General features: G+C 38.0%; 1 protein-coding gene and 1 long non-coding RNA gene across 2 annotated transcripts in view; both read right to left on the minus strand.

Moving 5' to 3' along the window:
- The window catches only part of LOC139148132 (metabotropic glycine receptor-like), a 90,182-nt gene extending 77,206 nt beyond the window's left edge, over window positions 1–12,976 (minus strand). The window contains exon 1 of the mRNA XM_070719440.1: window positions 12,842–12,976. The gene's annotated coding sequence lies outside the window, so the exon portion shown is untranslated. The remainder of the gene's footprint in view (window positions 1–12,841) is intronic.
- On the minus strand, window positions 900–8,831 carry LOC139148131 (uncharacterized). The gene is made up of 4 exons (XR_011555885.1): window positions 8,495–8,831; window positions 5,218–5,340; window positions 3,899–3,968; window positions 900–1,695 (listed from the first exon to the last, which is right to left on the minus strand). It is a non-coding gene; the product is annotated as an uncharacterized lncRNA (long non-coding RNA).
- Window positions 12,977–23,258: the final 10,282 nt, after the last annotated feature.

Below are 23,258 nucleotides of genomic sequence, written 5' to 3' on the forward strand. Positions count from 1 at the left end.
TACAAACATTTTGACATACTTTAGCCAACAGAGCAGGTGATAAACAGAACAAAATTTCCAGAAAAAATGAAATCTTGGAGCTGCATACTCTCGAATATCATTTAGCTTGAAACAGGTTTCTAATATTTTGTCACTCAAAAAATCCCTTTGGCTCAAAGTTGGTAGTCAGCGAAGATTTTTGACCAAAAACAGGAAAAAACCGACCCAAAATAAAAATATGCAAAATCACTGCAATTTGACAAACCTGACATGTCACCCCTAGCAACCTGCACATCAAATTTCAAACTTGTGCAACAACTCTTTTTAGAGATTTTTTACCAAAAATGGGAATTGTCCCAGACTTACAAATTCCACAATTGTTCGAACAAACTTGTTACCTCCAGCAAACCACATACCAAATTTCAGACCAATAGCACAAATGATTTCAGAGGCGAAGATTTTTTGACAAAAAACCAACGAAATTGCTGGAAAATACAAATATCCAAAATTGAACTTCAGTTATCCTTAAGAACCTGCAACTGAACTAGCAGTTACTGAAAAGAAGATGAATGTTGATGGAACACAGAGGATGGAGGACTGAAGACAATCCACTTATCTGAATAAAGCTCTGTGTCATTGACAGCAGGCTAAAATCTCACTTATGAAGCAGTCTGTAAGAAGTGTTGTGCTTCAGGAGCAAAATTAGTGTGAAAGGAAGATATTGTATAGCACTGATTCTCGGTTCTCACTACATGAAAGATGAAACACACATGCAAAGAAAATATCTGTAAAGGCATTTTTCCATCAAAAGTCACAATACTCAACATCGTCAAACTCTAAGATGATGTTGAACTTGTTCACCCATAATGCAACTAACATTATGACACCCCCTGAAAAAGAACTCACAAAAGATGATACAGTTCAAATTGGTAAATAGGTGCTTTAATTGAAATATATAGAGACCTCTTGCATGTGATAAAAAGAAATATGTTTGAATGAAATCTTATTTGAAATTCACAATGTTTGTGCTTGCAATTCAGTGAGAAGACTCAAAATCACCAACAAAGTTGCTGTTTTTCTGTATTGCCCTTTGCATGATAAAAAGTGAAACTGATAGCAGGCCATCACATTGACATTTCAGATCTTATCACATTTGAAGAAAATTACTGGACATACGTGGGTCATGGTGCACTTTCCTCAGTTCACACCTGCCAAAGTAATATTTCCAGACATAAAATAATAATGGCTGGCAAATTTTGATAATATCAGAAAGAAAGTAACATTGCATATATGTATGCTCAAATACATTGTCCTTGTGTCTAGGGATTAAAAAGCTATTTAAGTTTGTGAGAATTACATCATCATATCAATTTTACTCCTTTGTACATGTATGTATCATTTATATGAAGATGCAGTCCACATGGGGTTGGACTAATCATACCAGTGTGATAATTAATATGATCCTGCATTTGCATTGCCTGGGAGTAGTCTATGTGAAATTGTAGTCTCCTGTAAATGTTTGCTTTCCTAATGCTATGGTTCAGCTTTTAACATGCCATTTCAGTTATTTCCAGTCCCTGTTGTACAAAACTTTTCCCTGTACTAGGTAATTTTCAGCTTCAGACTTTGTCACTGTGACAAAAATGCCTGTCAATGGCTTCTTCCGCAGCCTCAGTCAGTGGTACTTTTCATCCATGAATGTAGCATGCTTCCTTCCTATGGAAAGGTAAGAAATGAGAAATTGAACAATTTAAAATTAGAGACATGAGGACACTGAACATGCTCAGGATGTCAGTTTGTTTCATCCTCTTTCTCCCAGGTGGTATTTATTTCTATGGTTTGTCTATGGAGCCTGGTAGAAAGATGATTATATGGATTCAAGATACTGCCATGCATCAAAATTAGTGTTGTTCAATGATAGCCTACACTTGAGTATTAGCCCCTCACATTGTCTAATATTCTATCTACCCCATGATAATTCCTTCCCAAGCCCTCCCAAGTAAAATCCATGGCATGACTCTTACAAAGGAACCAGTTTTAAAGATCCCATTCAAAGCAAACAATCACACAGATATACCTTGTTAAAGCGAAGAAATCTGTGGTACTGTCTCAGATTTTGAAGCACTGGGGTTGAATGGAGGGAGATCACTTGCTTAACTGACATAGTTTCTATGGAATTTAACTTGAATAATGCAATACAGTATAGATAAAAGCTACATTTAGCATCCACTACATCCTAACTGAAAGGCCACTTTGAGACTGGTTGATTAGCTGTAATACATAAACTACACATTTGTGTAGACATCACAAAAACACACATCATTAGACAGTCTAATTTAAGTTTAAAACAGTACAATACACCTGTAAAAATATTTTGTTTTGTACCAACTTAACTATCTTTTCTTCTCCCTTGAAATGTCAAGTTTTCACCTCATCAAAGTGCACTGTGAATTTTGGTGTGGACTAAAATTAATTTGCTAACAATCACAATTTAATATATGATGTATGCTGTCTTCACAAGTTGAACACTGGACATGCAACGTGCTTTTCGCAACAGAAGAAGACAGTACAGTTGGTACAATTGAGAACAAAATTAATAATAAATCATCAAAACTTACAGCTACTGTTCTGAGAGAACAAACACAGTGTCTGAGAGTTGTTCTGAATAGATAGGTTGCAGTCAACTAGGCTTGTATAGTTTGTTTTGAAAAATGGTCAATATAAAAATGGTTTCACTGAATTTCCCTGGATACCACAGAATCTGGTTTTGATAATATGAAATATGCAACCTACATGTATTTATACACATATCTAATGGAACTCGGATGTGACAGGATCAGACTCAGAGATGGTGGAGATCTTTTCACAAAAGCAGTTTATACCTCACAAAAGGATCACTTAAAAAGGAAGAAAGGACAGGATAAAGGTCAAGAAGAGGTATTACTGCAGAAAACTGGGAAGGAGAATAAAATTCCAGAGTTTAATATCACCATTACTTCAACGTCAGGCCACATCCAAGCTGCCATGAGTGAGAGGAACAAAGAAAGCCTATCGATGATCATTCATCCCTCACAGTACTGTAGATTTCCCATAATTCATTGCGATTTGTATCCTCGGAGATACTTGAGTGAAGTCTACTATGTCTCCCATGTGTAGACAAATTCACAGACTATCTATCAAAATTTTGAAAACGTACTTTTATGCACACCATTCTTCTCAATTCTCATTTAAATAATTTGGAAAATTATGCATAATTGAGAGAGGAGATAGCATTTTTGTGAAATTGCCAGAGATTGTCCTCAGCCGTACAGAATAATGTGATGGAAAGTAGGGAGACTAGTTGCACCTGTTTTATGAAACAAAAGGATATTGATTTTTTGCAATGAAAATGACAAAAGAAGTTTGCATGCTAAGATTTCTGAGAGAATGACTCCTTCAGTTTGTCATAACTTGCTACCTAAAAAGTATGGCATTTGTAGTACCCGCAGCAGAATGTGACATTTATGGTTGTTTAGTGGTTATTTTCAAAATTTCACTGAAATATCTAAACATACTTTTACTAGATATTATTTAAAAATTATTCTGATGCTGCACACTAGTACTTACATGCAGAACTGAAAAGTTTTTAGAAATGTTACCTTCAAGGATACAAATCAAAGAGTATTGTGGGTAATTATTGTACTGTGTCCCTCTAGTGTGCATAAATGAGGTCTATATCTAGAAACATACTGACTTGCTGTAGGTCCTAATGACTGCAAGTTGCCAAAATAATTTCCCCTTAACTTAAGAATTAAAGGAAATTATTTAATTTCAGGTAACTCACAACTTAACAGGCAAACACATGTACATGTACTGTGTTGTCCTTACAACCACTCAGTACACTGGCAAGGCGTCAGTATATCATTAACAATTCACTGACCAGTTTTATATGGCTTCTCTTTCCCATTTTCAGAAGAACATGGTGCTTTCTTTTCCTTTGCATCTTTTCCCTTGAAGCAAAGCAAAAAATAGCATACACCATGTATAAATCATTTAGCAAAACTAAATATTTTTACCTGCAGTCATGTAACTCAATATCCATCTTAGAAATGCAGAATATTGTCTGTATTTGACATTGCAGAAGAAGAGATAACTTATGAGCACTACTCAATCATGACTTGGGAACACCTGCCAGACAGTATCACTTTCCCACCTGCAGAGTCAGTAAAAAGCAGTATTGAGCCATAACTATATGTATTTTCAACCACTTGGCTTTATATGTTGTAACAGCTTTAGTCTGAAAATCATGTGTACAGTATCTCTGTCTTCAGGGACCTTCAAATCTTCAAGTCTATGTTAAAATGCAATGTATGGGACATGTTTTGCTTCACAAGTTTTACTACCTTTTAGGTAAAAAAAACAATTAAGAAGGAGAATATTCCCAAATCATGATAGAGGAAAAAGAAGGCTAAAAATGAGAAGCTTTTAAAAACAAAGTAACTTTCATTCTCATATTTCAAATGACTGAACGGGAGACTTGATCTACTTACAATGCCAAATATCCTTCAGTTAAAACACTCTAGACTTTAATGAAGCCTGATCTTCCAGTCTATCAATTTCATGTTCTGTGAGCACCATGCCCCCAAGAAATTTGCAAGATGCAAGAACAAGAGCATGTGCAGCATTCTGAGACAGTTGATGAATCCCAGGCACCGGGAAAAAGTTTATTTACCAAACATGCACACGCTATCATGTTTGCAATTTTTCTTGGCAATTGATAGTTTCAGGTACATGTATATGGCACGTACAGCCCCTGATATTTTAGGAGGGAGGTTGATGCAGTTGGTCTATATTAATAAATTGATGATGAGAAACCAACTTCATTTTTGGCCTAAAAGATTGAAAAGCAAACAAAGTGATACTTTGGAATGAAATTTATGTATAGTATACATGTAGTTCATCATGTGAGTGTTTGATTTTGATCTTGTTTATCTTTTTTTGAAGTGATCGGATTGGTTGATATGCAAATGAGCCAATGGTTATTTGAGTCCACAACTGCAGAAGTGCCTTTGCTCAACTACGACAAAACAAGGAAGTAACAACAACAAATGCATAAAATGGTCATATTTATTCCTATATGTACACACATACTGTTGCCCAGTATTTGTACCATGATAACATGACTTCTAGGTGCATGATACCATCTAAGTCTATCTGGCATATATTTATACTGCATTAGGAAAATTATTCATAACTTACAATTATCACTTTTATGATCAACATCCTTGGGACAGAAATTCATGACAGCGACCTCAGGACTGGGATCCATGGTAGTGTCCTAGGACAGGTATCCATGACAACATCTTCACCCAACTCCTATAGCTTTAAAAGAACAAATCACATACACACCGAAGTGAGTTCAAAATGAAAGCTTGTGACTCTAAGTCTTTATCACCACTTCTACAACCTTGGCACTTTTTCCCCCCATGATTCAAAATAAATCAAGTTGATGAAGCCCTAAACTGCAACTTCTGTCACTAATTTAGCTACTGGACCCCATTAAAAGAGTATAAAATTGTATTTATAATCACAGTTCTCCACAGGCCCATTAAATGTGGCAGCGTGCTGGAATTACCCACTTACATGTAACAAAACAAAAACATGTAACAAAATACTGTATAAGACATGTAAGGCCACTTTGGGATGTGACTCTTCTTTCAACTCTGTATTTTTAAACCTTTCAGTATTTATCATTGTCAATACTCTTACGAAGTGTTTCAACTTCAAAGGACATTTTTTTCTGGACAACTGACCGGTTTTATGCTTCATGTAACTTCACTTGATACACAGTGAAGTTCCATGTAGTATTCTCGATTGCTTTTTGAGAGTGTATTTATCATGTGATCATCATGTCTACTGTGTAGAGTGACATATTGAGGAAAGTTGTGACAGGTACTTAAATTTTATGCAAATAGTATGCTAATATTGTTATGCTAAAATGTGGAAATGAGGCAGCACAATTTTTCAATCCAATCGTGGAGACCATTGATGTTGCAATTTGCAAGATTTATTATATTACTATGTAAACAGAATTGCTATTCCCCAATATGTCAGAGAATTTGCCACCTTGATGTTAAGAAGTGGACGGTTTCATTTGATTTGTGAATACAAGCTTTGGGGAGGGCAGAATTTGAGAAAAAAAGGATCGGAGTGTCTCCTTGAATCTCATGCATACCAATCAACCCCCGACCCATTGCTCATAATCACTGAAGTCTCCCTTAGTTTAGTTTGGTACAAGAAACATAGCTTTTGATTGTTATTGGGAATTGAAACATGCCATGAGCGTTAACACACTGAAATCTTGAAAATGTATTGATAGTACAGCATGCCAGGAAATAAAGATTGTTCATGCTTCCATGTAGATTTATTCTCAGCAAAGTCAGACACGCATCTGAATTAAATTCTGAGTGAATCGCAAACCATAAGACATGGGAACTTGGTACATGATTATGGAATGTGAAACATAAATTAGGCTTACCCCTTCAGCATTGCTGACTTTCTGATTAATTTTTCCCAAAGGATATGCTCGTGAACTTTATATTTATAAGCCAAGACTTAGTTTCAAACAACTATAATATTAACACATAATCTAAGTATTCTTACTTCACTTGATGATATAATATAATAAAATCTCTTTCACCCACGCCCATAGAAAAACTTCAATATATGTGCAAAGAGAAATATATAGGGGAAAGAGCATTCCTTAAGATACAACAATTATTGAATGTTTGGACTGGCCTAGGTATTCTAAGCTGGATTTGAATGCACATGTAGGCAATGTGACGCCAATGGTAAAGGCTTACATTCACTGGGAAAGGGCTAAACGAAGGGTCATAGCGAAGGACCAAGGGACAACTGAACAAAAGAAGAGTGAGCTCTGTCTCAAAATATCTCCAGATTTCCTTTGGAAGCAGATGTCTGACATGGCCCAGACGCGCACGGTTTGCGCTTCCACTGAAAGATTAGAGATATTTGGAGACAGAGCTCATAATGTTAGCTGCAGTAGGACTGAGTCCCGGGCTCGGAGTAAGTCACCTCGACACCTGTCCGTTTCGACCCCAACACTCTCTTGTCGCTAATTGTGCTCACCTCTACCTTGTCATATCTTTCTTGTTTCATGACGTTTTACTGAATATATCATGCATCTTTCCTGGGAAAATTGGCTTCTGAACAAACAATTTAGCTGTTTCGATACACAAATGCAGAGCTCAGACACTTTTACGACCAAGCGCAGCGCGCAGACAGCTGTTCGTAGAGTTTGGTGACTTTGATAGACCCGGCCCTAGCCCTGTGTACAATGCTGTGTGTCCCCAGAGTTATACGGACCGGGGAGGCCGTATAAGGCCGGGAACAAACAGCGTCGTACGCTGGGCTAGGACTGCGACCGGCCGTCTGCCAGTTGCGAGCTCGGCCAGTGCCCGCGCCGACCAACTCGGCCAGTGGGAGAGGTCGGCCACTTACATTTATATGATTGGGTACATTTTCTCTTCACATTCAACAGTGATGTTATGATGTTATTTTGTTGAACATTCAGTAAACAACGAAAAGACGTTCCACTCTGACAAACACATTGGTGGCCCTCAGCCTTTCAGCAGATCGCGGGTAGGGCGTACGATCGAAAGGTACAAATTGGCAGTTAAACATTGCTGCGAATTCGTAGCCTTTGCCACTCGGGTAGCTTGGTCATTCCCAAAAGAACATGCCAAGGACTGGCAGGGCTCGTTTTCGCAGCAAGCAGTAACAATGACTTAATCGTTGATCGTTGGATGAATAACGTTTTATGCTATGGTTTTTATGGTAGTAAATCGTAGAGTTTTTTAATGGAAAGCAAAACACGATGTACCACATACACTGCGCAGCCGATTTTCATCCTGTAGCTAGCGTGAAGCGAGGTAACCTCCATGGGGAAGGAAGTTTGCAAACATCGCGCTCTTGAATGACATTGACATCGCTTTCACATTATAATTTTAGCGAGACCTAGTAAATAGAAGAACACTGTAGTCTCATCATATAACCATACTCCTAATGGCCGAACTCGCAACTGGCCGACCTCTTTTTTATTCGGCCCGGCCTGGCCCTGCATCAAGAATTACATAGCGGCCGCCGTGGTATGCACAACGGCGGCCGCTGTGTTAACCACACACTGTGCCCTGAATACCGTGCTGTGTGTTCCCGGCGTCCCACCGTATACAATGTATCTGTCGAGCCCATTCAGGTGCGTTCCAGACGTTACAAGATTCAACTAAAGTCTTTCAAAGTGCTATTAGCATCGACAACTCTGAGGACATAATTTCGAGATGATAATGATACAAGTTTCATTCATACCGAAGTGGTCGAGACGGTCAGAGGCCTAGGGTCGAGTGACTTGTAGAAGCCGCTGCAGCTCACAAGTCACCCGCGACAAAAATGGGGAAAGGTTATAGCTTCATAACAGCCGCATAGTGTCATATAGGAATACAAAGCAGTGGGCACTTACCACTATATCCTTCTCTAACTTGAACGAAAACCAGGAACGTAGTTAGTGTTCGGTAGACGTACCACGTCTCTCCGGGACCGTGGCTGTACAGTCGATCCCGCTGGCTGAAGTTGTTTGCACTAGTTACTCACACATGGCAGACATAACCATACGAGCTCAGAATGTAGTGCGTGCCGTGTTGCGCTTGATTGACACGTTAAAGGTTGCTAGTTTGGTGTAATTGTTTGACATTTAGCAATTACTATATTTTTAAACAATTGCTAAGTAGATGAAAATAGATGAAACTTTGAAATTATGGTCCGCTACCTCCGCTACCCTTCGCTACCCAAAATCTCATTTGCATAAATGAATCGTGCCTCATATTATGCAATAATTGATTTTGACCTTCAACCAGGACTTTTGTATTAACCCTTTCATATCACTTTGGCTATCGTATTCACAAGAATGACATTACAAACATAAACAAAAGGGGCATTTTTAAATCTTTTTTTGCGAGAACACTAAAATGTCTCAATATGATGGTTTGTCAGTCTATATACCGGTCTGGTAATTGTGGACAAAATGAAAAGAAACAATATGGAGGTATACTCGACAACACGTATGTGAGGCTCTGTTACAGCTGTTTTCTGACGGGTCTCTTTGCGAGTGGGACACCAGATATCAATAAGAGTATAATAGCTTTTGGATGATTCACAAGATATTTCTTTAACAAAGCCTTTTACAGAAGGACTCGCTGATGATAGAAGGCTAACTTCCAAAAGCAACCACTTGACTCTATATGCTATCGTTGCTTATCTCATCTGCTTAATTCTTGTGACTTTTATGCCACCCAATGTTGTTTGTCAAGGCTGGTGTTTATCACCTTCACAAGGTGTCGATGTTCGTAATTTACATGTCACTGTTTTAACTATGTCGCCCTCGACACATAGGGCTGTTGGTTCTAACAGTTAAAGTTTTCTCCGTAACTTTGGAATTTTCTCCGTAACAGCTCATCATTCGCCACCCAGGTGCTGAGCTAGTACATGGATGGCATAGATGACTATGAGCTGTAAACGAATCCTGATCTTCGCAAATTTGTTCTGTTTTTCTCAACAAATTGAACCCGAGGTGTTAATTGTACACCTCACGGTCTCGCCTCGTAATTAGGTCTTACTTCAACGTCTTAACTAACTAGTTCATGTTGTAAAATGACACCGAGAGCGAAATGACTTGCTATATCTAATTCCATTCGAAGGTTCCCCCGATTCATCACAGTAACTCGTAAAAACGTCAAAATTAAACTGATGTCAGAGCCGCTATCACATTAAGCAGTCACCATGGCAACACAACCTCTCCTTCTCTATGGTCTCGTGAAACCTGGTTCACCCATATTTGAAGGGACGGCGGTAATTGCTTTTGATAATATTGTTTAATAATTTTGCTCTTAAAACCAAATACATCTTGTCCTTCTCCCTAAAGTGTATTGAAGTACTTGAAAAACACAAGACATTGTGCCCAGTATGGCATGCCATTGTAGACAGGTGGATTCTAGTCAGGACTGAATTTTAGTGAGTCGTCGACAATAACAATGGACATCATACCAATGTAGGCTGCGTTGTCATACTGATCACAAGCCACTTATGAAATGGCTTCGGAAGAAGGGCACGGAATTATCCTTTACATACAGAAACAACGGAGAATGGATAAAAGATAACTGATGCAGCTCCAATTATATTCCCGGAATGTCATCGGAGGATCATCATTTCACCGACTTTACGATACTGTTTAATTCTCAATTTAGTTTAGTTTGAAATATTACAAAGGGCAATGACCCATGTCATTCTCATTTATTCCCGCAAAAGAAAGAAACCGACGGCGTCGCTTCTCAAAATTACTGTCAGTGATAACACTTATTCGGAATTTATTCGCACGTGAAAATGACCCATGGCAGTGGAATGACTCCTTGGGAACTGATATTCCAAATTGAACGAGATGGAAGCGATATGAAAGTTAATCAAAATTATTTTTAGCATCTAAACTGACTACCTGTCCAATGAGAATGGGGTACAGATATCCAAGTCTATTCACACACGAATGGATCCATGCTCACAGCGACCAATGGAAATCGCCCGTTCGAAAAACCATTACTTATTTAACAAATCGTAAACTGTCTTGATCAAAAATTAATTCGCTTTCAGCATTTTGCTAAATCTACGTCCGTGCAATGAGATGAACATTATATTAAATATAGATAGCATCAAAATCAATTATTTGCTAAAGTCCTTATCTTGTAAGCTGCGTTAACGCTTTCGGAAGAGGATATTTTGCGGAATTTGATAGTCGTGTCTTGCGTAATTAAGGTTCCAAGACAAAACAAGATTGGAACTTATTTGGGATAATTGGATGGTGAAGTAATGTCTTTAAAATCTGCAAATGTAAGCTAACCTGCTTTTCTTTTTACGTTACACACTTGTTTTTATGAGAAATTTGTAATATTGAGACATTCAGCTATAGGGCATCTAAGCGTTTTGAGAAATTTGAAAAATATGAAGATCCAATTATCCCAAAATAGTTCCAATCGTATTACAAGAAATTGACCTCTTTAATCTAACAATTCTCTGGTGGTTAATAAGCTCAGAATCCCCGTAAATTATATATTTTCTGAAAGCCTAGATATAGGGAAAGGTTTTGGTAATCACAGTGTCACCATTGTTTACAAAACTATCATGTGACAGGTAATTTGCATATCCTTTCAAAAATCGGTTTTCCCTATGTTTTGTCTCAATACTTCAAAATATCTGACTCAAACTTTCTGGAATGCAAGCTGTCACGACGCTCTTCAAAAGATTGTCTCAGATTTTTTATATCTTGCTTAGTTTTTATTTGAGCACAATTTTAAAGAACTCAACTAGGGTCAAATTCACCGCTGTCTAAGTTTTCCTGGCATAAAATTGTTTAAGAAAGTTTTAAAAAATTCTGAGACACACTTTGGAAGATCCTTAGGACAGCTTGCACTCACACAAATTTCAGCCAATATCTCAAAGCATTGAAACAAAACTTAGGGAAAACCGATTTTTGAAAAGTTATGCAAAACATCTGTCACGTGATAGTTATGTATCACAGCTGTCTAAGGCATAAAGTTGATTAAGAAAGTTTTAAAAAATTCTGAGACACGCTTTGGAAGATCCTTAGGACAGCTTGCACTCACACAAATTTCAGCCAATATCTCAAAGCATTGAAACAAAACTTAGGGAAAACCGATTTTTGAAAGGTTATGCAAAACATCTGTCACGTGATAGTTATGTAAACAATGGTGAAACTATGGTAACCAAAATGTTCCTCTATATCTAGCTTTCCGAAAATATATAATTTACGGGAGTTCTGAGCTTATTGACCACTAGAGAATTGTTAGCTTAAAAAGGTCAATTTCTTGTCTTGGAACCTTAATTCAGCATTAGCGTTTCTTCAATTACTTTAAATTACTCCACTAATTCCAGGACAATCATTCCTCATATTAAAATCCGTATTCTGCAGGTCAACCTTTGATGAAAGAAAACTACAGAGTTCAAGAGCACTAATAGGTTCCATCTAACAAATTCAGCAACATTTTGATGAATCATTCCGTCCGAAACATGATTATCTCATTAGAGCTTTCATTACTTACTTTGCAATCGTTAATTGGTCAGGCGAGAAATGGCACAGGTCAATGTCGCCCGTTCAATTGCAAGTCCCTCTACCTCTGCTGATGAGACTATGCTTCATGTAACAAAACTGAATACCGGCGTGTATGCTTAATTACAATGTTCGTTCATAATTACAGAGCCTTAATTAGGTAACAAGAGTGAGTAAGCAATCTTTACGTAATACTCATCTATTCTTGCATGGCTAATGCCGCTGATAAATTTTACAACCTTGAAAAAGTATCAGTTTCTAACATATTGCCCCCATCACGGGAAGACACGACTTCGATTCGACTACTCGACGTAATAATTTGACTGTTCATCATCGGACAGCTTACCATTCGAAATACTAAGCACATTATAATAATACCTTTGAACGAAATACTGTACTGGTACACAATTACATATCAACAGTAATGATGCCGCGCGCGAACCAAAAGAGCTGTAAAATTAATAACGTGTACGCAACATAAATTCACTGTCCTATGTCTTTACCGCTGATTGCGAATTGTTAAGAATGTGGGCAATTACACAGGATTAAGCCAGTGTTCATAATATGTTCGTTCTGTTCACTATCTGTAAGCTCACGGCTCCGCAATATCACTCTACACGCCGTGGGAATTTTCAGTTTCCGTCACCCGTTCACACGTTCGATGTACACAACAAAAACATTAGGTTTCAAGCTCACCTGGGTCCTATCAGTCGTTCCAGGACGATTATTCACGCTGCGGGTGTCGTTGTGAGATGAGCTCTCGTCTCGTACACGCTGTTCACGGGAGGTGACAGATACCAGTATATTCAGAGCACACAACATGTGTTGGTCGGCTAGTATAAACGTATTTACATAAATCGCGTATGTACACTTAATTTGCATGCAAGCGACCAGTAGCTTTCAGGGTCGCATCTTTATGATTCACACACAAACTTTTCCATTTTACCCCTGTCAAAAAAACTTAAAGCCAATCAATCCGACAAAGACAGAACCGAAATTGATCTACATTTCTTCCGTTCATCAGTGAAATTATTAAAAAAATTATTAATAAAGTCGCTGTCTTTTATTTTGGTTATTGTTGTTTCAGTCATTTTGTTCTGCTTGCTCGGACTTGCAAAATTATAAACTGTCCGATCTCTAACCCTAATGCTTTTAGATATAACAATAATGAATCGATTACAATTTATTGTTCATACCAGAAATTATGTCATCGGCATACTTTTATGCTGTGTGTCCATGTAAGGTTTGAGTAGATATAACTCAACATCTTTCAGTTGATAGAACAACATAAATAACTTCTTACAAGAAACAAAACTAGCCGAAATGATTTAAAACGACAGCGACTTTGTCCCTATGAAATTCAATTTTAAACAATTGCTTTTAAATTCCTTTCTTTATTACCAGATAGTTCGTGTAACTAGTAAAAGCAAACAAAAAATTATGTACACGTATTTGCGTCATCATTACTAAAGACAAAACGAACGAACGTCGAACTCAATGTACACCGCTGGAAATCTCTGTGCACGACATTTAAAACTGTGTGGGGATTAGCGGTGCATGGTGCAGCGTTCCAGCCTTTTCCCAGACAAAAGTCAAGGGTCGCGCACGCTGCAAACCAAAAAATGTAGAATTTTTGTGCGGATAAAGACAAACAGCCAAATATGAACATCTGTCGCAAGCTGTTTGTACACCATTACAAAGATACCTCTCATCGCGGAACGTATGTGAAATGAACAACACGAAATGTAGTATAATATTTCATAGTAGTTTTTAAGTCCAATATGGTACTATTTGCTTCAATACAGTCATATTGTATCCCTCGATTAAGTACATATCGTGACATATTAGGATATTTATGTTGTACTTTTGTAACTAATGTTAATGTGGTATTAAATAACATCACAGTAAAGACATACATACACGCACACACATACACACATACATAAATACATGTACATACACACCACCGTCCCTCCACCCACGTGGAGGGACGGTGTACACACTTACACACGCACGCGCGCATACATACATACATACATACATACATACATACATACATACATACATACATACATACATACATACATACATACATACATACATACATACATACATTTCTTCAGTTTATCACCTGCGTTCTTGTTCTACCCCCTACATCAAGTTGAACTGTATGTCCAGTATTCAACTTGCAAACACAGCTTTGTATGTGTACTGTGCATTTGTATCATTGTTAAATGAATTTCAGTCCGGACTCAAATTCACTTATTAACAATAGTTTTTACACATGTGCAGGCTTTGTTGACAGAATAAATATTGTGTGTTTCAGCATGCTGTAGGGAGATAACAAGAAAGTGTATTTGATACATTGCATAGAAATATTGAAAATAATTATTAACAGTGACAGATTCTGTCCAATTACAAGATACTAATTTTGTTTAGGGTTTTTGTATGAAAGTTTAATTGCATTCACAATATTTTAGATTAATATTTTCGAAATAAAAGTCACGAAGTGCGATAAAAGGGTTCAGCTATTACTAATATTACAACCGTTGGATGACATAAAATGTTATTAATTTTTCTACTGAATTACATAATCAAACTGCGCAAGGAATCTGAAAATCTGAAAAAAGGAACCAAAATATTTTCAAATCTCCCCTAATACCTAGAGCAAAATCTTCAAGTCCCATCGTACTACCGTGACCCTCTAGAATTTTCAAATGAATGCTGTACGTGAAACTTTATTTTAAACAGCCGCCAAAATGCTACAGAAGTCGGTTACAGTAAAATCTATCTCGGATTATGATGTTTCGAATGATAATTACATTTGCGAGTAACTCTGCGAGGACTAATAAGCGAAAGATCGTACCTTTTGGGAGAGAAAAAAAAGTGTTGTTGGGTGACAGACTTAACATAAAACATTCATTGGGGTCATTGAAAGTGTGGTAAATTATTTTGCACTCGGACGTTCATCATGTAAACTTAATCAGGTACAGAAAGGACGGCCGAGGACATAATGCCACAGTCGTAAACTTTCTATTAATACTAAACTAACTCAAAATTGCACAATTATGATAAAGTGGTACTCCACTTTTTCTAAGATTAGTGGATGTTGCCGAACGGTGGGTCATTTTAGCGAACATTCCATAATTAGCAAGCGTAGAGATATAAAAAACACCATCTGTGATTTTGGAGATAATACCATCATCTTTATGGATGGTTATTCGGGTATTCATTGATAGTTTACCAGCTGTAAATGCCATTCCATTAGCCCTAATAATGGCTTGCACAGCAGAACAACCTAATCAAACCTTCAGAAAAGAGTCGAGAAAACACGATAATTCATACTGTTCGTACAATGCTGGACCAGACGGGAGAAATGTCACAGGGCATGCCATGTGCAGTAAATCTTCGCACCCGTGTCAGAAACATATAGAAACACAATGTACGGGATTACGGTAGTATATGAGGATTATCTTCACACCCTCTGCTCCATATTTGCATTTTTACTCGCTGTTTCAATCGGGAAAATCGTGCAATCTATAATCTAGTTCAACCCCGACCTTTTTCGATTGTTTTCGACCAATTCAGCAATGTGCTTATGTTTGCGTGGAAATGTGTCTGAATAGCGATAATGTGGAGACAGACGTTGAGATTCGGCAAAATAGTCGCTGTTATCACTCGAACTCGCCCGAAAAACCTTCTAACGCATGTGCTGTGGGTGTTTTGTAAGCCTTTCTCCGCACCTTTCTCGATAGTAACATCGTATTTAATCTTAGAAGCCCTACCGCGCGATTACATTGAGTTGAGTTGACCGTCATATATATGTACTTGGACTTGCCCAGTTCAGGTGTTTGACACTTTTCACGTCTTCCCGAGAAGAGACACATACAATCTGCCCATTTAATAGGAAAGTTCTAATTTGGTAACAGATGGTGTCATTCGCGATGTGTACGGGTTTGACAACTAATGCTTGCGGAATGGTACAACCTGATAATTAAAGACCAGGATAAGGGAACATTGTTTTATTACATCATTTTGTAAAACATAGTAATATTTTGGTTCAAAACAAGTTTGTCAGTAATCCAGACAACTTTGAAAATCCATCTGTCGAAATGACAATATCAGCATGTCCAAGCGGATATGGATTGCGAAAGTGACTCATTTGGCAATGAACACATTTCGTCGCTTTGAAATTAAAAGACCGTCGAACGTTGAACCGTCGAAGGGCTTCACCGGGCCGGGTAACTATGGAAACCGGTCCGTATATCGTTCATACACTTACTCGAATCAATGCAATGATTTGCACTCACGTCGAGGCATGTAATAAAGACGCTTTACGCTAGATGTAAATATCCATGCGCCACTGCTTTGTTAACATTCGTTAAAATCTGTTTGATGCGGGTCGATAATGGTAAAATTGTTTTAGAATACCCTGCATGTAAGTAAATGTCATATATCGTTAACTGTGAAGAGGCATGTAATAAAAATATTATTGCCTGAATAGACGGATTTATGTGCCCTCGCATCAGGAGACAATTTGCCCGACGCAAGGATGGCACATAAATCAAATGGATGTATTCAGGCAATTATGTTGCCCTATCTAATTTGGTAAATGTAAACTCCCGGAATTCGGCAACAGTGGCGAAAGTTAGCTGCTTCCTTCACTACATTGCCGCAACTTTTTCCATCAAACAGACAGCATTCAAAGTTTCCATGGTGTTCAGAATTTGTGTTATTTGTGTTTTGGGTGTGTAGTTTCTTTCCTCTTGTGTTTCAACCAGCCATGAAAGTAATTCAAACTACACATCATAATCTTATTAGAGAGTCCACACAATATGGGTGTAAATTATTCGATGCGTCGTCACAGAGTGGCATCTGGCATTTAATTCGCTTGTCCAAACAGTACCAGCCCTTAATGAATGCACTATAATTACTCATCTTCCAGCGAGATAAATTTGAGCTCCGGGATTGCGCATTGATATGACTACAGCTGAACAAAATGTGCAATGTCACATACTTACGAAATTAAAAACACAATCTGTATCATGTTCGTTTTCAAATGCATTCGTAGCCATAGTTGATAAACGCACCAACGTACGCCAATCTTCGGTTATAAATTTCAGCTTGAATTTAAACTGGTGTATAGTTATGAGTTGTGGCACTATGGATCCATGCAGAATTATTTTACTAAACTCGATTTGACACAAAATCAAATGTACAATGACTGTTAGTGGTAAGCAAAACTCTCGTGTAGGAAAGAGGCAACCCTCTGAAAAGCCTCAAATAATTTGCCTAACATTGACAAACTTGAATTTCTGAGTATTATTTGCCAATCGAAAATGTTTCAACAACAATTCGTAGTTGAACACGACCTTATCCGAATTCAATCATCCAAATCGTCTGATTGGTGATGAAGGTTATCTATTGAACTGATTGACAATGAACTACCTGCTAGTTAGCCGTGTATTCAAGGTGGATGAGAATTCATTTCAGATTTCGGTCTACCGGATAAAACGGTACAGCTATCATAGTGAGCAGACTACAGATACATAATAATAATGATATCTTTATTTCGAGAACCAGCTCAGAAAAAAAATTGATAAAAAATTTACAACAAATCGAAAGAAAAAAATACAACAGATCAAGTCAAACGTGGCATTGAAAACAGTTCTAAAATGATTAGAGAAACCGAGGATATCGATTAAACCGTAGATAAGGCCTTTTCCCACCATTTACAGTCTTTTCTAATATAATCAGACATAACAGCACTTATCAAGGTGTTAGTACTCCTGTTCGTGCCGACTGTCATCAGGTTATTTGAAGTTGAGTATTACGTTTTTGCCCGAAAAATAAATTTATATGGTAACATTTTAATAGAAGCTAAATATTAAAATGAACAGGAAGCCTACAAGAGCACACAGTTGCACTATTGTACTATTGTATTGTACTAATGTCAGTTGTACTTTTGCTGAGACTTACGACGAATAGCGCCCTCTATTATTGATCCTTACAGTGTTCCAAAGAAAGTACGAGAAATCACAGTCCAAATAAAGTTTACTGAGTGAGAAAAGTGCGTAAGATGTGTAAATATAATACCGTATTATGGTTTGACAACTGCAGGGGTGTCAGAAATTGTGTTGCCAATCTTTTGCATTCATACGAAGGTCGGTCGTGAGAAGATTGAACCTAGTAGGTCTATTTCGAAAGAAAATGTATGTACGCCATGCAAAATCTGCACAATTATCAAATTTTGGAACGCGGAAAACCCGATGTCGGCTTTCTGATTACCCCACCCCAAGATCCAAAAGTCCAACCCCATAAAGTCTACCCATGTCTGCGAGTTAACTGAAAACAATACATTACAGTCGCTTCAGTTAACGTTTGGCGAACGCACACGTACCGCATTCAGAATTTCTAGGGTGGATAGTCAACATTTTTCACAGAGCCATTGGCAATGTCAACGACGACACCCGCTTTGTACATGTATGGGTCACAATAAACGATGGAAACACATGTCAGCTGAAGCGATTAAACACCCATTTTTATTGATATTCTCTACTTAACACTAATGCCACACGTGGTAATTCTGGGATGAGTTCATCTACGAAAACACAATTTATGTGTGCGCAGTATTTACAATTCAAATCACAAAACCATCAGATCATACTGCTGAATCTGTGAGTTCTTGCCGTTGAAATCGTTTCAGGAGATCTTTCCCAAAAATGAAAGAAATTGTCGTTCTTGTGACAGACGTGGTACACAAGTAAAGCGACAAAACGGGTGACATGCTATGTCAAGGAATTGCTTGATATAGTCTATCAGACTAAGTCCGTATTGTATTATAACACGCTTGATGCGCGCCAATCCGAGTGTGGTGAATAGAAATAAATGATAGTACTTCATCGAATAGTAATAATACAAGTGCTTGAGTTACTCAACTAGAAATGAAGAACAACCTTAGATATTATGTTAATGTCGGCCATTACCAAAGACTATTTGTAGACATTGAGAACTATGACTAATACACAGAGATAATTTTAAAAGGCCCTGTAAACTTTTTGAAATGCTTCTTTTAGAACCACCTTTATTAGAACATTTAGCCATGAACTTCACCATACAAGCGTTGTCATGTTGATGACGTGTTGTCTCTCTTATCTCAACTCACAGTCCTGAGGCCACGTGTACGTATTGATCTAGGCGGAGAATTTTCATTCGAAGACTCTCGCTGAATTTTAAAACGTGCCTTCTCTCTTTTCAAAGTTAAAAACTACGGAGAGACCCATTTTTATGCAATGGAGACACAAATATTGATATAACATTATAGTAGCATAAACGCCCTCTGCAGGCGCCGAGTATACACACAATTTGGGTAAAATTCGCTCCATAAATCACTCATCCGGTGACTGGTGTCGTAAGGCGTACATCGTATACATATCTCGTGTATACTTACTAACCTGTGGAGGGTTGGTTATAATCATCTTTTTTAAATTTGCAAAGATATAGATTCAAATTCACCGTCAAATGTTACATCATGATGTACGCAATGTAGTATGACTGATGGACACGCACACTCATCCGCTCCGCTTTGGTTATTGTTTCTGATCTGAAATTTGATTCAGTCGTGCGCATTAAATCGAAAACCCACCGGTTGAAGAACTCCATGTCAATGCATGTTTTCAAATAACTTAAAAATTCGCTATGGAACAGGAGATGTTTCGATTTATGATTAATATTGCTAACATTTACAGATCTGAAATGTTTTGTTTCAATTTTTTGCGCAGTGCCACTTTATTCAATGCGGCATATGGTGATAGGAAGGATGAAAGACAAATTACTCTTTGAAGTGAAAGTGTCATGACGTCATAAAAATTAATCGATTAAGTAAAGGTTAAGGCTAGCTGATGACATAGGCCATGTACATGCACAGAGCCACTATATATCAATTTGCACCGATAAATTCGGCAATATCATCAAAGAGCGATATACGCATTCGACCTAGCCCCTCTTCACCTTGAAATTCTCTGAGTTGGTAGTCGTGAGTTGATGTGCATTCACAATACTGCGTCAGTTTTCACCTTCCCTTCTATGTGTCTTACACGGGCATCATGGATGCATCATGGATGCACTGGTAGATATCTATGGGCGATGGCTCGATTCACTTCACTGTACGAAGCACCCGCTTTGTTTACATGTGCTCAGTAATGGGCTGTAAAGTGGAGATGATAAACTGTCTCGAGACTGAAGTAACACGTCTGTGGCTGGTACCATGCACGTGGCACTGTTCGCAGTTTATCAAACTCAATTGTCCACGCATATATTCATATGCGAGCGTAGAGGTAGAGTCTGGAGGCGATCAGCATAAATTATACAATATTGACGACGAAGTCAGGTACTTTCATGAACCGCATAATTGACATTGATTGCATAATTTCCGAAGAATAAATAGGAACGGATGGCATGTTGTACTTGTATGAATGTCACTTAATTGGCGTTTGGGTTAATTTATTTAAAATGTGCTTACCTGACCGAATCACGTGTTATGAGATAAGTTCTTGTTAGTAATATAGTAATTCGTATTACTCAATTCTACAGTATATAATCAGCGTTTAGGGGAGGGGCTATACACTGTAGGAAGTTCACGTTCAACAATGGCGCTGTTCGCAGAAACAGGTTTGTTACTAAATACGAGAGTTGGATGAAAAGTTTTGAGCCTAACTATGAATTCCTACTGGAATGAGTTTCTATGCTGTTTATTTTTCAACATAGTCCCCCTTGCGGTCCACACACTTCTGCCAGCGGTGCTGCAGCGCTTGGATCCCTGCTTTGTAGAAGGTTTCACCTTGGTCGTCAAAAAAGTCCTGAACGGCGGATATGACGTCGTCATCGTCGTTAATATGCTTTCCAGCTGACTGTTTCTTCATGTTTGGGAAGAGATGAATGTCTGAGGTTGCTACGTCAGGTCAGTATGGTGGGTGTGGAACGAGTTTGAAGCTGCAGTCACGCACTGTTGCAATTGCAATGAGTGACTTGTGGGGTGGAGCATTGTCCTGATGGAATGAGACACCTTTTTTCTCAACTTTCCTCGTTGTTTTTTGTTGGTTTTTTGTTTGTTTGTTTTCATAGCCTCCCGTAAGTCTTGTATCAGCAGTCAAATACGCAACAAACTGAAAATAAACAGTCAGTTCGTCATCTGAAGTATTGAAATAGATGCAAACCAAGCTACATTGATCTGGCATCGCTCCTTCATAGTTAGGGTCAAAACTTTTCATCCACCTTCGTACAGCTGCAAGCATGCGCCACATCGGACACTGGTCCTTGAAATGCCAACAAATTTCCGTCAGTTTGAATGCGTGGCTGTTGTAACAGCGTGTGGTCAGGGCTGTTCATATCCTTCTGTGTAGTGTTCATTAATATCATTATCAGTCGCCTATTCAACTGCATTTTCGTCGTTATTGCATGTCTAATTTCCAAAAATGGAATCTTAATTTGCGCACAAATATTTATTTGTGTATATTAATGAGAGAGCAACGACTTCATTTGCAAACAGCACTATTGAAAGCAATTTTAATTGTTGGACCAGGCTGCGTGCGACAACTGCACAGGGTTGATATTTTGAGGTATCATTAATCCCATATTCATCCAAGTTCATTACAAAAATGTTAACTTGGATCCTTGATTACAGTGGCCATTTTTTGTTTTCGCTTATTAATTAATTGATTATTTATCTATTTATCTAGTTCTTATTTTTTAATTTTTTAATTTCTATATTTTACTGATTCATTTATATGTTTATTTAATGATTTATTCATTTTTCTTGTTTGTTTGTAAGTTGTTTGTTTGTTTGTTTGTTTGTTTATTAGTGCGTTAGTTTGTACGTTCGCTCGCAACCTATGCCCAAAACGCCTTCATGCGTGTAACATGTTCATGGTTCGAGGTCTGACAAGTGAGACTACACTGCAGATTAGCTGGCATGGTTCTACACTTGTTAGCAACTGTCCGAGGGCGCACACTCTACTCAGAATTGTATGGTACAGGTGTACCGGGGAGGTGTGCGCGAGATAGTTCAACCCAACTCGCAATCTTTACCATTCTGAATCGAACTGTTGGTCAAAGACCTCACTTTGAATAAGCACATGATTTCTAGGGTTAATCATCACCAAAAACGACTTATAGTCCACTGAAACAAAATTAGTGATATTGCGATCAGTGCATTTTCCAACGTTATGAAATTTTTATGAAAAGTTATTTATTCTAATAAATGCTGCAATATTTCGTGACCGGAGGAAATGAACATCATACAACTGAGAGTGTGGGTAACGTTTACTTGTATTATATCAACAACACTTGGTATCGTGGCGGCGCACTTTTGGTAAAACCACAAATGATCGCCAATAATTTAATGGCTATTTAAAGTGACTTTGACCAAATTTCTTTGAAGCTCATGATTTATGGGGATCAAAAATTGGTCACGACTGGAAGTCGAATATAATGCACGGTCAAAGCAGACCTTATAGAGGTAAGAACTCGAGATATTCCCTATGGCTTTCAATTAACTTGAAGAATAACCATTGTCTTCTTTAAAAATGGGGATGGGATGTCCCGGAACTTAAATTCTGATTTCTCCGTTTGACTTGTGATAAAATATTCATTTCAGATTGCATTTGATGAACGACGTGGCTCTCAGTTCGCGTGTCAAGACATAGGCTGTACAGAGCAATCAAAGACAACATAACAGCGCCATTGCTCAGAGGTACATGTCAATATCGTAGAGTTGTGTAGCTCCTCAAAAGAAATTGGTAAGAGTTCCTAAAAACACATTGTTTTTCGGGTAACGAAGAATGGAGAGACAACAATTGCGAGGAAAAAGACTCGGAGTTCAGCTCAAGTGAAGGCCGTTTGTAATTTCTTACCAACAGGGCATATCGAACGCTACGACTACCTTCGACAGCGAGGTCATGCAGTGATTTGAACAGAGTACGCCTCAACAGAAGTCGGTTTTTGAAACCGGGCAGCCTGTAGCGCTAGTAAGTTTGTACATGGTTGACGGGTGACCTTTTCGTGGACCACTGGTCATCACATGATCGACACTTGTTAACCTGCCTGCTCTGACCTG

This window comes from Ptychodera flava, chromosome 13 (genome assembly GCF_041260155.1).
Source record: "Ptychodera flava strain L36383 chromosome 13, AS_Pfla_20210202, whole genome shotgun sequence".
NCBI classification, from domain to species: Eukaryota; Metazoa; Hemichordata; class Enteropneusta; family Ptychoderidae; genus Ptychodera; species Ptychodera flava.